A 17396-nucleotide genomic window follows, 5' to 3' on the forward strand; every position below is an offset into this window, starting at 1 on the left:
CGGTAAGTTCCTCGGTCCTTTTTGGGACTTGAAAGGGTAGAATCATTTTGTGACTACATTTCCTTGTCATGCACTGATATGTTCTGGTTTGTGTTCGATTACTGCAGGCGTTCAAGTACTTTCTTTTTGTTCTAGATTGGCAGTGTTTGAGATGGTAGGAACTTGTCATATTCTCAACTCTGAATGCTCTGTAAACATACTATTTTAACAATTCTTAGAAATCTGAAAGCAGTGTTACCTGTATCATTTTTTGTCTTGGTAGTAGTATTGCAGCTCCAACATCAGCACTTAAATAATGGTTTGTGATGTTACTTGTCCTTGGAGTTAGTATACTCCTGAGAAGTCAAGAGAAATCTTACGTAAGCATTAATTATGTTTCACCTTTGAAAGCAAAGTACGTGTCAAGTACTTTGAAGGTATTTGTTGATACTTTTAAGCACTTTCGTTGATTATTATTATCCTTCAATTAGTTATTACAAGTCCAACATTCTCTACATGATCTCACTCCATATTTAGAATGTGGGAATACAGTTGTTTTAAGGAAATGCCACTGAATAGATAGTAGCTGCATTCTACAAAGATGAATTTGCTAATTAATCAGTCAGGGACACAGCTTATACTTCAGTAGTCTTAGATCATGTAATGATGATTATTGTACTTTATAACTAGCAAAATCCCCATATCCTGTTCATTGCCCCTTTTTCAGTCATGTGGATTGACTTATGCCTGAAGTGGTTAATTCTCACCTTGACATCTCATAGAACAACTGAATCTCTACCAAGGGTGAATGTGTCCTTCCTCTTAATGTCTAAAAGAAAAGGTTAAAATTCATTGAAGCAAAATGCAACAACCCAAAATGTTGGGGAGGTCGTTTCCACAGTTATTTCATATGACAGTGCTTGGAGTGAAACTACATGACCATGGTGAAGAAGAAAAAACACTTTACCTTGTTCCTCCTGACTGATGTCCTTATGCGTGTTTTGCACAGTTGAGCGTTTTGTGTCTTGTCGTCTGTGTAGGCAACAGCCCTCTTCCCTGGGATAGAACTAGATGATATTTAGACACATTAATTTGACTTCTCCATTGCTCACATTGATGTGGATATGATTATAATGCTCTGTTTTGTGGGCTTCCCAAGAAAACAATAAATCCCTTACTACTTGTTCGAAATGCAGTAGCACAGATCCTAACAAATACAAGAAAGAGAATATCATTCCTGTTTTGAAAAAACTTCACTGGTCACCTGTATTATCTAGGATAAATTTGAAAGTTCTTTTACTTGTTTTTAAAGCTTTAAGCGACCTAGCACGTCTGTACCTTACTGAATGTCTGTCTTCATATGTTCCTATACGTGACCTGAGATCTGCACATACTGGCCTACTGCAAATACCACATGTGAAATGCAGAAAGAGTGGAGAGGCTGCTTTTTGTTTTTATGCTTCCAAATTATGAAACTCACTTCCACTTTTTATTAGGCAGTCAAGCTCGGTACATTGTTTTAAAAAACATTTGAAAATGTTGCTTTTAGTTAAAGTGGTTCTTTGTTCTTTCTATTTCTGTTTCTTTTTTTAGTTCTCTTTAATTGTTCTTATTTTATTACGACTTTCCTAATTTTTATTTATTTAATTGACATGTATGTTGCTTTACTGTATTGCTGTATTTTCCTTGACAACTGAAAGTATATCTCTCAATTTTAATATTTTATTTTTACGCTTGGTTTTTAAAGCACCAAAGCACTATTTGTATGAAAGGTGCTCTATAGATAAAGTTTATCATTATTATTTTTAATATTATTGTTATACTTTGTTACATTTTTGGTTAGGACAAAGATTCTAGTAGAGATGGCCTCTTTTACCCAGTTCCAAAAAATTGGAAAACTACCTTCAGAATACACTGACAATGACCATCTACTGTCTCCTCTAACTGTGTATTGTCATCATGCATATCTTGTGTATTATTTATTGTAGTTGGTTTTGTCATTCTGTAAAGAAGCCACCTTTCAAGGCACTATATAAAATAATGTTTGTTATTATTATTTACATTTTTCATCGTAAAATCTGGCAAAGAGTCTTAAGAGAATAACAAAGAACACGTTGCTCTTACCTTTCCATTCCAAGAAATGCCCTCAGCTCGGATTGCAGAGATTGACCTCTCTGTCTCAAATTCTGAGAAACATAGACTCGATTGAAAAATGACCATTTCCTAAGATTCACATAACATCACCAGTCAACATTTGCCACTTGACATCAATAGAAACCATAGAGTACATGACATTTCCAATCAGTTTTCTTTCAAGGTACAATACCAATCGCCTTGCCAGAAGAGTTATACTGCGGTAGATAAATATTACAAATGTCAGATACACGCAGAGTTGTTTGGATTACTATGAAAAGATTGGCAAATATATTTATGTTCATTATATTTCTTGGAGTGACAGAGCTAAAGAGAAAACAATACTTACCTTTATCTCTGCAGACAGGATCGCAAGGGATTCCCTTATACTGGGTTCCTATGTAACAAATAATACATTATTCAAAAAACATGATATTTCTCTGTCCATTGGCAGCATGATTGTTTATCATTACAGTTTTAGTTAGCTTTAATTTTGTAAACCCCAAGTAAACATAGTTTGTGCCTTTCTCTGAACTTTTTGGCATTTCAATTCAGTTGTTTGTAAGCTTATTTTACAGTTGCTAGGTTGATGAAGTTCCTGAACTGTGCAGTATTTCTTTTGGGTTAGGTGCGAATCATATTCTAGCGGTTGGGGGAAAAAAGCACAGGTGCCATCCCACCATTAAACCCTGAAACTTACCTTAGCCGATTCTTCAACTAAACCAGACATGTTAACTAAGTGTTACAGTATGTTTCAAAGTGTGTATTTTAGCAAACACAACTGAAGTTCTGTTGTCTCCTTGGAGACACCTGGAACTGGTGTGATGCTGGTTCTATGACATCATTCGTTCTAAATGTAAATGCAGGTATTGGCACAACATAGTAAATTGATGTAAAGTTATGGATCCATTTATGATTTTCACTCAGTTTGAAAGAGTTCCTGTCGTGTGGTTAAACTTTGTGTTACGGAGGGTTAACTGGGGTTCTGGCTACTAGTTAGGCTTGGTCATTCAGTCATCTGGTTCATGAAATAGGAAGCTAAGAGATCTGTGTTTTAGTTTTACTGTTTGTTTTTGTTCCATAGAATAAGAAATGTTTCATTAATATTAGTAATAGAGTAGCTGTTTCTCTAAACAGTGTGTGTCAGTTTGCACTGCAGGTGTGCCAGGTAGAGACCATTTAAGAACCCAAAAATATCCTGTCATTTACTGCCGTGGATAATTTCTGTTAACCTTCTCTCTCACTCACTTTGATGAGCAAAATGTTCATGTCACGATTATAGTCCCCCCTCCTTAAGGGTGCTCCAGCCCTTTCACTAAAGACTTCATTCTGTGCACCTGATCCCTTTTACCTAGCCCACCTTAAAAGCCAGGCGCTGATGCTCATCCGGGTTCTGCATCTGGTTTCCGCATCGTGCGAGTCCTGGACCTGGAAGCGCCTGGTCCCGCTAAGATTTTAACCTCTGTTCCCATTCCTGTTCCCCGTCCGCCGGTTCCGACCCGGCCTTCGTGGTTTTTAATCCTTCTTCTGATGGATCTCCTGGTTTTGGACTTACTCGTGTGTTTTGGATACTCTAAGGACTACTCTCGGATTGTTTGCCTCGGCCACACCTCCCCGTGCACCAGCGCACCTTGGACACTTCAGCCCCGTTTTCCTGCATGACGTTTCCCTAGTGTTTCCCCCACTCCGTGGGACTGTGTTGTCCGCATAGGGTCCGGAAAGAACTGTTCGTTACAGTTCATATATAAAGCATACATTTCTGATTGGTCAGAAGAAACTTCTTAACATATAAGGTATAAAGAAAGTCAGAAAGTTAGGCACTTAGGTCAGCCTTAGGCAGTTAACCAAGACCATAATCCGATAAGAAGCTATTCCCTTTCATGTTGCTAAATCACATGTAGGATACATGAGTTACGCCTCCACTTAAGAGACCTTAAAGAGACCTTGGCCAGCCAGGAGTGTAGAAAACCGTAAAACAGTTCTTGAGGACCTAATTGTTAACTCTTAACAGGCAAAGGTTCCTTCAGTCCTATGAGAAATATTTTAGAATTGAACTAAAGTGTGTTTCTGATACAGGAGCATATGTCTGTCAGGGCCTGTTGGAGAGGCCCTGCATGAGAACCCCTGGCTGCAGTTCCACATCCCCCTGAAAGTAAATAGAGCCATAAGCACGGAGCTAAGGACACTGCTCCAGGACATGCTGGCTGTCGATCCTGACCAGCGACCAGAAGCCATCTAGCGGAAGAAGCAAGTCAGGCAAGCCATGGCACGAGAGAAAACATCTTTGTAGTGACTGATAGCAAGATGTCCGTGACCAAGGGCAATTCGTCTGAGTAAAGTCTGATTTCATTTTTATGTCCCGAAAGGCCACTGCCTTTGTGCTGTAGATTTCTGATTTAGACAGGCATTTCTATGGACAACTTTGACTTTTCTGTGGGTCCAATGAAAATAAGTTTTTTAACTTATTCTTTGTTACAGTTTTCGAAAGTTTCACTGAGTTGACGATAAAGGAAAAGTTTCATCTTTCACCTCTTCGAAGGTAGTCCGGTCAGAGGTACAATATATGTCTTCATTTCTTCATCCTCCATGTTTGAAACTACAGGTTTCACAGTGTTGAGCTAAGACACAAAAACACCTACAAATGGCAGTTCCAAATGTATCAAATGTATAAACCTGGGCTGAAAAAGTGTGTACAGTATATACTCTGTGTAGGTCTGATAAAAGTATTCGAGTCAAAGTGTCATATGGATACAAATTCTCATGATTTTGTATTGTGTGCTTTTTCTCTGTTCTGCTTTATTGAAAGATATCAGATGCTCTTCCTGAAACTTACCTTAGCTGATTCTTCAGCTAAACCAGACAGACTTCTGAAATTCTCAAATATTATCAAATCTTGTTGGTGCAGAGGTGGTGGAGCCCTATACCAACAGACTCACAGCTGAAATTGCTGTGAAAAGGGCTTCTACCAAATATTAACACGTGGGTGAAAATGTATGCAGTTCTAATATTTCCTTTTTTCCCATTGAAAGTATAACATATGTGGTGTGAGAAAGAGGTCCTCATTTAAGTGCATGAAACTCAGGCACTGGCGCAACAAACTGAACAAAGTTCAAGGGGGTATACGCTTTCTGTAGACACTTTATTTCCTTTTTTTCCATACTCTAAGAAATGATTTAGGAAACCTGTGGGACACTGGAGGTCATTATACATGAGCCTCTTTCTGCACCTTTTAAGCCATTGAAACCTAGTTGCCTTGTTACAAGGTCTAATATTACAGTAGGTGTGGTTTCCGTCTCCTAATTTCTGAGAATGATCAAATTGGGGAATAAGTTGTAGGGAATACCACTCTTGCACTTCTAAGAAAAGACTATCTCAAATGAAACATTTTCATTCAAGTTTTTTCTAACAATTGCATCCATTCTAGGACTACAGTAAACAACACTTTTTACTAAAGTAAACGAAATTGTTCATTAAACAAGACACATTGTTTTAAATGTATGCAATACGACGACACTAAAAACAACACTGAAACTTTTAATTGAAATACTGGATGAGATTGTGCATATTCAGTGGATTTCTCCTGGTGCTTTTTTTCATCAGTCTTTTCATTTTCTTGTTCTCTACTCAGGTGTCTCCTGTTCCTTTGGTGATGTGTGCTGTATACACATGGTATCATACACTTGAGCAATGTGTGATACCACCGTTTGTTCTTCTCCTAAAATAAAGATGAACATTGACAAAAGTTAGAAGCACTCTTTTCTTTGACAGACGAACAAAACAATGCAAGAATAACCATACTCTCTGTTCCTTACTCATTTCTACCTACCTGTTTGACCACTTTGTCTCCTTCAGTCAGGACAGGGTCCTGGGGCTGACTCTGAGCAACCTGAGAAGAGCTCTCTGTGATCTTCTCCCCTACATTGGCTACATTGTGCTGTGTTTGAAATCTAGGGATCGCCTCCGGTAAGTTCCTCGGTCATTTTTGGGACTTGAAAGCGTAGAATCATTTTGTGACTACATTTCATTGTCATGCACTGATATGTTCTGGTTTGTGTTTGATTACTGTAGGCGTTCAAGTACTTTCTTTTTGTTCTAGATTGGCAGTGTTTGAGATGGTAGAAACTTGTCATATTCTCAACTTATTTTCTCTATGAGACTCTGAATGCTCTGTAAACATACTATTTAAGCGATTCTTAGAAATCTGAAAGCAGTGTTACCTGTATCATTTTTCGTCTTGGTACAGATGCAGCCATTCAAAATGGGTGAGGTATTTCGCGGCATACCCCGGTGGGCGTGTCGCGGTATCACGCGGTATCACGTGGTGTCACGTATGATTTGACGCTCTGCCGGAAACTATCCGGCGTCACCTTGTAAAACCGACAGGGGGAGCTTAACCTCTCATTTACAGCATTTGAGCCTTTAATTTTGAACTGTGTATTACAGCATGTTAATCATCAGTCATTAAAATGTTGGTATATTTTATGAAAGCAAGATTGCTCAGTTGGACAAAAGTACACAACCTACCTTTACCAGAAATATTTATGCATCAAAGCCTTTACTGAAGATATTACTAATAGTATTAATAATGGATGACTTTGGCCAAGCTGTATACTCAAAGTATAATTTCTTTAGCACATTTGTACAAGCACTTGGAATCTGTCCAAGCCATACATTGTCAGGCATTTTGTTTTACTTCAACGGGCATAAAAACTTCCTTGCTTTTAACAGGGCGTTTCATAATTTCTAAATACGAAAATGATTTAAAATGCGACACTTATCATTCAACTAGAGCTTAAAATATCACAAGGATCATCAAGAGCACAGCAAAGAGTGTATTAAAAGACACTTGTATTTATCAACGCTTTCTTTTCCGTATACCAGATTTTATGGAACCACTTCAGAGGGGTGTCAGCCAGTCAGATTCCAGAAATCGGCACTTTAAAGAAAAAATACACACCGGTATTCCATTTCTCCCTAACGATTTTAAGCATCGAAGTATTTAACTAGCATGTGAAATAGCGTGTGAAAAAGTGGTAGTTTTAAGCATTTCTGCTAATATAATATGGAATCGCGTATCTAAAGAATTTAATAACGGTATGATTATATTCGTGTGCTGCGACAGGGCTGTGTAGGGCTGTTTCGCCTGCCTGTTCATGCGAGCTGTCTTATAGTCTACTGGTCTAGGTGCGTGACTAACAACTGGCAGGTTGTGTGTTCAAATCCAGCTGGTACTGGACTTTTCTTTTAACAAACATTTCTTCGAAGAAATAGAATAGCGATATTATGGACAATCAATTGACTTTTATATGTCAAAATATCGCAACATGATCGATTCTCAGTCATTTTTGATAACAATGAATAGTCACCTTCTTCCCTTTAAAAGCTAGCAAGACAGGTTTCGATTCACATTAGCTGGCGAGCCTTGTTAAAAAAACTAATGATAATGTAACATGCCACTGTTTGTTCATGAACTAAGTTATACTGAGATTTCCTTAGATACGCGATTAAAAAATAAATAAATAAACATTTGAATCTCCTGCGGAACACATTCCATAAGAATCACCGGTTTTACAGTATATTTCGCCTTTAAAGGTGGCTTCTCAAAACGCTTTACGGGATAAAAACAACCAGAACAGCAGCAACAACAATATTGTATTTCATTGCACTTTGAAAACCAAGTAATAACTTAACTTAATACGTGCAAACGTTTTGTATGTTGCTGTCGTGAATGCCTGCGTACCCATAAGTATCTTATTTGCCTTGAGTCCTGTCTACAGTATATTTGTCCCCCTACCCCCCTCTCTCCCTCAATTGAATTCAATTCAAGGTGTTTTATTTGCATGACAGATGGGTACAATTCTTGTTGGGAATGTATACTTTGATATTTACACCCGGCGCGGCCCCGAGGGAGCGTCTGCATTTATAACTTAGTTTTTAAAATTAGTCAAGCAATATGAAGCATCTCCTTTTACTTTTAAGTCCCTTAAATACATTGAGCACAGCTTTCTCACCACTTAAGATTGCTTTTCGATACCATCCTTACACAAAGCAGAAACTTTCCGATGACTCACAGTACAAGTGGAAAGATTACAGATTTTAATCGTCTTTAATTTTATTACATTATATGTTTTAGGAACGTTGCATCTAAACAAACACCACAAAACTATTCTCGATTGTATTTCTGAATGTTATGTTACACCTGCAGTAGTTCTCTGTTTTAAATACATCGAATTAAGAAAGTTATGTGTAGCACTTTAGATCTTTTTTTCTGAACCAGGGAAAATCTGATCATGTTTCTCTATAACAATAATAAAAAACTTTATTTTACATATCGCCTTTAAAAGTGTTTCGCCGGGGATTCAAAAAAAATATTTTAAATAGGCTGATAAAGCTTAGGCTACTGTAACTGTATTCTAGCCTGTATTACAACAGAACATTGAACAATGCAACGTAAGTTGCAAAAATGCACTTGGAATCTGTCCAAGCCCTCCTACAAAAATTATTTAAACTGCGACACTGATCATTCATCTCTAAATAAACTTTATTTTATATAGCGTTTTAAGCGAATAGGTAATTAGATTGCTCATAAACCTAATCGCTTTTTCTACATAAACACAGCGTGATTGCTCTCTGAAAATGCTTTTCCTTTATATTTACAGTAGGTACTGTTAAACCAACAGCGTACTGTTAAACCAACGCATTAGCATGTTAAAGCGATTCTATTGAGGGAGGAGCCCAGCTACCACTTAACACTGTACTTCCTACTTTGAATACCTGTGAGACCGGTTTAATTCGTCACAGCCAGCACTCCTTGAGAGAGGGGTTGAGTAGGCGAGATTTCCAGCGAAAGACACCTCCCCCTCAAAAACCCAGTAAGCAGTAATGCTTTAAGTTGAAAGTCGAGGTAGATTTTGAGGATGATAAAGAGGGTAAACTGGGATGGGAGGAGGGTTTGGTTTTGCATAAGGGGCAGAAGATTTCCCTTGTAAGGATGGTATCAAAAGCAATCTTAAGTGGTGAGAAAGCTGTGCTCATTGTATTTAAGGGACTTAAAAGTAAAAGGAGATGCTTCATATTGCTTGACTAATTTTAAAAACTAAGTTATAAATGCAGACGCTCCCTCGGTGCGCTGCTCTGGTATGCCGGCTCTTACACAGTGCCTGTCGGCAGTAAGCATTACAATATACATGCCCAACACTGCTTGTACCCATCTGTCATGCAAATGAAACACCTTGAATTGAATTGAATTCACACGCGTTGCAGTATGCTCCTATTCTTTTTATGCTCAGCTACTAAGATTTCCCTTCAGTGGTAAAATTAGATATGAATATTCAATACTTAAACAGGCACAGTTAAGACATTAAATATACATATACATACTGTATACAGTACAGTTTGCATACGGTAATATGTTTATGTTCCTAAATCAATCTCTTTTATGAGCATGTGAAAGGCATGGTGAATCACTGTACTTTGCATGATTTGAAACAAATGCGTGATTGCGAAATGCTGTGGTGTTACTTTTACAAAGACGGTCAATGAAAAAAATAATGTTGACCAGGGCAATACTTTGAGTTTACACTTACAGCTTGTCCAAGGTCATTCATTATTAATACTATTAGTAATATGAAGACAGTACGTACAGTTATAATTCAAACGGAATTAAAAACTACACATCCCAGTTACCATGGTCGTGCTTGTGATCATTGCGTTTAACCAACGAAACAGGGCAAAAAATCAGTCACATGACTTTGGGGCAGAGTTTCAAAAGCTTAACCTATCAGCAACAAAGTTAAATTTACACGATAGGCTACCTCAAACTGTCAGTTACACGACTTTTAAGTCCCTTAAATACATTGAGCACACCTTTCTCACCACTTAAGTTTGCTTTTGATACCATCCTTACAAGGGAAACACACTCCATAGGAATCAGCGCTTTTATACAGTATATCGCCTTTAAACACATATATTTAAACACGCATTTACGATTTAAATCAAAACGCGATTCAAATCAATATAAATGTATATTTTGTAACGCATAGGTGACTATTCATTGTTATTAAAAAGACTTAAATTAGATCATGTCGTGATATTTAGAAATATAAATTTATTTGGTGCGAGTGAGGTTTTATTTAATCTCTGACCAAGGGAAACATTTCATTTTTTCAAAGAAATGTTTGTTAAAAAATAAAGTCATAGTTCCATGGGATTCAATCACAGACCATGTGACATGGGAGTCAGGAAACTAACACACAGCGCCACCGGATTTAATAACGCAATAAAAACGCTATAAAATAATGTGACTAGGCACGGAAAAAGTTTACAGCACAGTACAATAATAAATGCTGACCATGACTTTAGAAGCATAAAGTACCTAACACTCAATTTAAACACAAGCTGTCTTTCTGTATGAACCTCTAAGCTGGTTCATACAGAAAATGTAGAAATGCATTAGCCTGATTATGATTAAAAAACACATAATTAAACACGCGTTTGCGATTTAAATCAGAACACGATTTAAATCAATATAGATGTTTATATTGTAACGCATACTGTCCAGCCTCCATTTCTCTATAATAATTTACTGTTGCACACACACACACACAATAGAAGCAGGAACCGCTGTCAGAAAGGAAGAAGGTGACTATTCATTGTTATCAAAAATGACTTAGAATCGATCATGTTGCGATATTTTGAAACATAAAAGTCAATTGTCCATAATATCGCTATTCTATTTTTTCAAAGAAATGTTTGTTAAAAGAAAAGTCCAGCACCAGCTGGATTCGAACACACAACCTGTGTGTTGTTAGTCACGCACCTAGACCAGTAGGCTACAAGACAACTCACATTCACAGGGAGGCGAAACAGCCTTACACAGCCCTGTCGCAGTACACGGATATAATCATACCGTTATTAAATTCTTTAGATACGCGATTCCATATTATATTCCCTTTTAATCAAATTCTAAAAGTATGCTTGTTGACTCCAGTATCACGTTAGTTAAAGACTTCGAAGCTTAAAATGTTTAGGGAGAAATGGAATACTGGTGTGTATTTTTTTCTTTAAAGTACCAAGACCAGCTATATACTGTATGTTTATGTTCCAAAATTAATATCGTTTATGGCCTTCACACGCGTTACACTATGCTCCTACTCTTTTTATGCTCAGCTACTAAGATTTCCCTTCAGTGGTAAAATTCAATATCTACAACAGGCACAGTAAAGACTTTTACAGTAAGTCTTTCTACGACAGACAAACAGACCACGTGTGCCCCTGTCGGTCAACCAATCACGCACCGCGTCATATTGCGTAATGATATGCGATACCGCAGCCAATTACCTGCGGTACGTGTCTGTACCGCACACTTTGAATGGCTGCATCTGTAGTAGTATTGCAGCTCCAACATCAGCACTTAAATAATGGTTTGTGATCTTACTTGTCCTTGGAGTTAGTATACTCCTGAGAAGTCAAGAGAAATCTTACGTAAGCATTAATTATGTTTCACTTTTGAAAGCAAAGTACGTGTCAAGTACTATGAAGGTATTTGTTGATACTTTTAAGCACTTTCGTTGATTATTATTATCCTTCAATTAGTTATTACAAGTCCAACATTCTCTACATGATCTCACTCCATATTCAGAATGTGGGAATACAGTTGTTTTAAGGAAATGGCACTGAATATATAGTAGCTGCACTCTATAAAGATGAATTTGCTAATTATTCAGTCATGGACACAGCTTATACTTCAATAGTCTTAGATCATTTAATGATGATTATTGTACTTTATAACTATCAAAATCCCCATATCCTGTTCATTGCCCCTTTTTCAGTCTTGTGGATTGACTTATGCCTGAAGTGGTTAATTTTCACCTTGACATCTCATAGAACAACTGAATCTCTACCAAGGGTGAATGTGTCCTTCCTCTTAATGTCTAAGTCGTCTTGTCTTGTCGTCTGTGAAGGCAACAGCCCTCCTCCCTGGGATAGAACTAGATGATATTTAGTCACGTTATTTGACTTCTCCATTGCTCACATTGATGTGGATATGATTGCAATGCTCTGTTTTGTGGGCTTCCCAAGTGTTGTAACAGAAGAAATAAGGTTCTTGATCCCGAGATGAAGTAAAACAAATGAGTTTATTGCATGCAAGGAACAATAAAGCCGAAGTCTTGTTTCCCGCAAGAAACAACAAAACCGCAGTATTGTTCAACGTACTGTTACAAACTTTTGGGTTATATAGTGTTTTCTTCTCCGTTTCTGACGTCACTCGGTCTGATGGTAAAGAGGGGGGTTCATGGTATTTGGCCAGTTTATGATGTTCTGGACAAATGGTCAGTTTAAGATTACACCCAGGGGGGTTCCTAGCTTGCATCTGCAATCCTTATCACTTAACCCCCTTTCCTGCCATAAACCCCAGCTTGTGACTTAGAAGTCTAAACCCCCTACAGAAAGGATTAAATTCAAACCCCCGTCTTCACATCTTTCTTCACAAGAAAACAATAAATCCCTACTTGTTCAAAATGCAGTAGCTCAGATCCTAACAAAGTTATTTCTCCAATGTTTAGGAGGATATCGCCATAATAAGGGCATTACAATTGTATACATTTTCAGCCACATGTTAATATTTGGTAGAAGCCCTTTTCACAGCAATTTCAGCTGTGAGTCTGTTGGTAATGGGTTCCACCACCTCTGCACCAACAAGATTTGATAATATTTGAGAATTTGAGAAGTCTGTCTGGTTTAGCTGAAGAATCAGCTAAGGTAAGTTTCAGGAAGAGCATCTGATTTCTTTCACTAAAGCAGAACAGAAAAAACACACAATACAAAATCATGAGAATTTGTATCCATATGACACTTTGACTCGAATACTTTTATCAGACCTACACAGAGTGTATACTGTACACACTTTTTCAGCCCAGGTTTATACATTTGATACATTTGGAACTGCCATTTGTAGGTGTTTTTGTATCTTAGCTCAACACTGTGAAACCTGTAGTTACAAACATGGAGGATGAAGACATGAAGACATATATTGTACCTCTGACCGGCCTACCTTCGAAGAGGTGAAAGATGAAACTTTTTCTTTATCGTCAACTCAGTGAATGTCTTTAAACTTTCGAAAACTGTAACAAAGAATAAGTTAAAAAACGTATTTTCATTGGACCCACAGAAAAGTCAAAGTTGTCCATAGAAATGCCCGTCTAAATCAGAAGTCTACAGCACAAAGGCAGTGGCCTTTCGGGACATAAAAATGAAATCAGCCTTTACTCAGACGAATTGCCCTTGGTCACGGACATCTTGCTATCAGTCACTACAAAGATGTTTTCTCTCGTGCCATGGCTTGCCTGACTTGCTTCTTCAGCTGGATGGCTTCTGGTCGCTGGTCAGGATCGACAGCCAGCATGTCCTGGAGCAGTGTCCTTAGCTCCGTGCTTATGGCTCTATTTACTTTCAGGGGGATGTGGAACTGCAGCCAGGGGTTCTCATGCAGGGCCTCTCCAACAGGCCCTGACAGACATATGCTCCTGTATCGGAAACACACTTTAGTTCAATTCTAAAATATTTCTCATAGGACTGAAGGAACCTTTGCCTGTTAAGAGTTAACAATTACGTCCTCAAGAACTGTTTTAAGGTTTTCTACACTCCTGGCTGGCCAAGGTCTCTTTAAGGTCTCTTAAGTGGAGGTGTAACTCATGTATCCTACATGTGATTTAGCAACATGAAAGGGAATAGCTTCTTATCGGATTATGGTCTTGGTTAACTGCCTAAGGCTGACCTAAGTGCCTAACTTTCTGACTTTGTTTATACCTTATATGTTAAGAAGCTTCTTCTGACCAATCAGAAATGTATGCTTTATGTATGAACATTTTGCTCATCAAAGTGAGTGAGAGACAAGGTTAACAGAAATTAGCCACGGCAGTAAATGACAGCATGTTTTTTGGTTCTTAAATGGTCTCTACCTGGCACACCTGCAGTGCAAACTGACACACACTGTTTAGAGAAACAGCTACTCTATTACTTATATTAATGAAACATTTCTTATTCTATGGAACAAAAACAAACAGTAAAACTAAAACACAGATCTCTTAGCTTCCTATTTCATGAACCAGATGACTGAATGACCAAGCCTAACTAGTAGCCAGAACCCCAGTTAACCCTCCGTAACACAAAGTTTAACCACAAGACAGGAACTCTTTCAAACTGAGTGAAAATCATAAATGGATCCATAACTTTACATCAATTTACTATGTTGTGCCAATACCTGCATTTACATTTAGAACGAATGATGTCATAGAACCAGCATCACACCAGTTCCAGGTGTCTCCAAGAAGACAACAGAACTTCAATTGTGTTTGCTAAAATACACACTTTGAAACATACTGTAACACTTAGTTAACATGTCTGGTTTAGTTGAAGAATCGGCTAAGGTAAGTTTCAGGGTTTAATGGTGGGATGGCACCTGTGCTTTTTTCCCCCAACCGCTAGAATATGATTCGCACCAAACCCAAAAGAAATACTGCACAGTTCAGGAACTTCATCAACCTAGCAACTGTAAAATAAGCTTACAAACAACTGAATTGAAATGCCAAAAAGTTCAGAGAAAGGCACAAACTATGTTTACTTGGGGTTTCCAAAATTAAAGCTAACTAAAACTGTAATGATAAACAATCATGCTGCCAATGGACAGAGAAATATCATGTTTTTTGAATAATGTATTATCTGTTATATAGGAACCCAGTATAAGGGAATCCCTTGCGATCCTGTCTGCAGAGATAAAGGTAAGTATTTTTTTCTCTTTAGCTCTGTCACTCCAAGAAATATAATGAACATAAATATATTTGCCAATCTTTTCATAGTAATCCAAACAACTCTGCGTGTATCTGACATTTGTAATATTTATCTACCGCAGTATAACTCTTCTGGCAAGGCGATTGGTATTGTACCTTGAAAGAAAACTGATTGGAAATGTCATGTACTCTATGGTTTCTATTGATGTCAAGTGGCAAATGTTGACTGGTGATGTTATGTGAATCTTAGGAAATGGTCATTTTTCAATCGAGTCTATGTTTCTCAGAATTTGAGACAGAGAGGTCAATCTCTGCAATCCGAGCTGAGGGCATTTCTTGGAATGGAAAGGTAAGAGCAACGTGTTCTTTGATATTCTCTTAAGACTCTTCGCCAGATTTAACGATGAAAAATATAAATAATAATAACAAACATTATTTGATATAGTGCCTTGAAAGGTGGCTTTTTTACAGAATGACAAAACCAACAACAATAAAGAATACACAAGATATGCATGATGACAATACACAGTTAGAGGAGACAGTAGATGGTCATTGTCAGTGTATTCTGAAGGTAGTTTTCCAATTTTTTGGAATGGGGTAAAAGAGGCCACCTCTACTAGAATCTTTTTCCTAACCAAAAATGTAACAAAGTATAATAATAATATTAAAAATAATAATAATAAACTTTATTTATAGAGCACCTTTCATACAAAGAGTGCTTTGGTGCTTTAAAAACCAAGCGTAAAAATCAAATATTAAAATTGAGAGATATACTTTCAGTTGTAAAGGAAAATACAGCAATACAGTAAAGCAACATACATGTCAATTAAATAAATAAAAATAAGGAAAGTCGTAATAAAATAAGAACAATTAAAGAGAACTAAAAAAAGAAACAGAAATAGAAAGAACAAAGAACCACTTTAACTAAAAGCAACATTTTCAAATGTTTTTTAAAACAATGTACCGAGCTTGACTGCCTAATAAAAAGTGGAAGTGAGTTTCATAATTTAGAAGCATAAAAACAAAAAGCAGCCTCTCCACTCTTTCTGCATTTCACATGTGGTATTTGCAGTAGGCCAGTATGTGCAGATCTCAGGTCACGTATAGGAACATATGAAGACAGACATTCAGTAAGGTACAGACGTGCTAGGTCGCTTAAAGCTTTAAAAACAAGTAAAAGAACTTTCAAATTTATCCTAGATAATACAGGTGACCAGTGAAGTTTTTTCAAAACAGGAATGATATTCTCTTTCTTGTATTTGTTAGGATCTGCGCTACTGCATTTCGAACAAGTAGTAAGGGATTTATTGTTTTCTTGGGAAGCCCACAAAACAGAGCATTACAATCATATCCACATCAATGTGAGCAATGGAGAAGTCAAATTAACGTGTCTAAATATCATCTAGTTCTATCCCAGGGAAGAGGGCTGTTGCCTACACAGACGACAAGACACAAAACGCTCAACTGTGCAAAACACGCATAAGGACATCAGTCAGGAGGAACAAGGTAAAGTGTTTTTACTTCTTCACCATGGTCATGTAGTTTCACTCCAAGCACTGTCATATGAAATAACTGTGGAAACGACCTCCCCAACATTTTGGGTTGTTGCATTTTGCTTCAATGAATTTTAACCTTTTCTTTTAGACATTTAGACAAGAGGAAGGACACATTCACCCTTGGTAGAGATTCAGTTGTTCTATGAGATGTCAAGGTGAGAATGAACCACTTCAGGCATAAGTCAATCCACATGACTGAAAAAGGGGCAATGAACAGGATATGGGGATTTTGCTAGTTATAAAGTACAATAATCATCATTAAATGATCTAAGACTACTGAACTATAAGCTGTGTCCCTGACTGATTAATTAGCAAATTCATCTTTGTAGAGTGCAGCTACTATCTATTCAGTGGCATTTCCTTAAAACAACTGTATTCCCACATTCTGAATATGGAGTGAGATCATGTAGAGAATTTTGGACTTGTAATAACTAATTGAAGGATAATAATAATCAACGAAAGTGCTTAAAAGTATCAACAAATGCCTTCAAAGTACTTGACACGTACTTTGCTTTCAAAAGTGAAACATAATTAATGCTTACGTAAGATTTCTCTTGACTTCTCAGGAGTATACTAACTCCAAGGACAAGTAAGATCACAAACCATTATTTAAGTGCTGATGTTGGAGCTGCAATACTACTACCAAGACAAGAAATGATACAGGTAACACTGCTTTCAGATTTCTAAGAATTGCTAATATAGTATGTTTACAGAGCATTCAGAGTCTCATAGAGAAAATAAGTTGAGAATATGACAAGTTCCTACCATCTCAAACACTGCCAATCTAGAACAAAAAGAAAGTACTTGAACGCCTGCAGTAATCGAACACAAACCAGAACATATCAGTGCATGACAATGAAATGTTGTCACAAAATGATTCTACCCTTTCAAGTCCCAAAAAGGACCGAGGAACTTACCGGAGGCGATACCTGGATTTCAA

At 37.3% G+C, this 17396-nt stretch overlaps 1 protein-coding gene across 1 annotated transcript in view; it reads left to right on the top strand.

The window, feature by feature from the left end:
* LOC148639366 (uncharacterized) overlaps window positions 1-16477 on the top strand; it is a 71242-nt gene extending 54765 nt beyond the window's left edge. Inside the window, exons 2-4 of the transcript XR_015930598.1 lie at window positions 14844-14891; window positions 15188-15249; window positions 16307-16477. The gene's annotated coding sequence lies outside the window, so the exon portion shown is untranslated. The remainder of the gene's footprint in view (window positions 1-14843; window positions 14892-15187; window positions 15250-16306) is intronic.
* Window positions 16478-17396: the final 919 nt, after the last annotated feature.

This window comes from Lepisosteus platostomus, chromosome 26, assembly GCF_059453375.1.
Source record: "Lepisosteus platostomus isolate fLepPlt1 chromosome 26, fLepPlt1.hap1, whole genome shotgun sequence".
Lineage (NCBI taxonomy): Eukaryota > Metazoa > Chordata > Actinopteri > Semionotiformes > Lepisosteidae > Lepisosteus > Lepisosteus platostomus.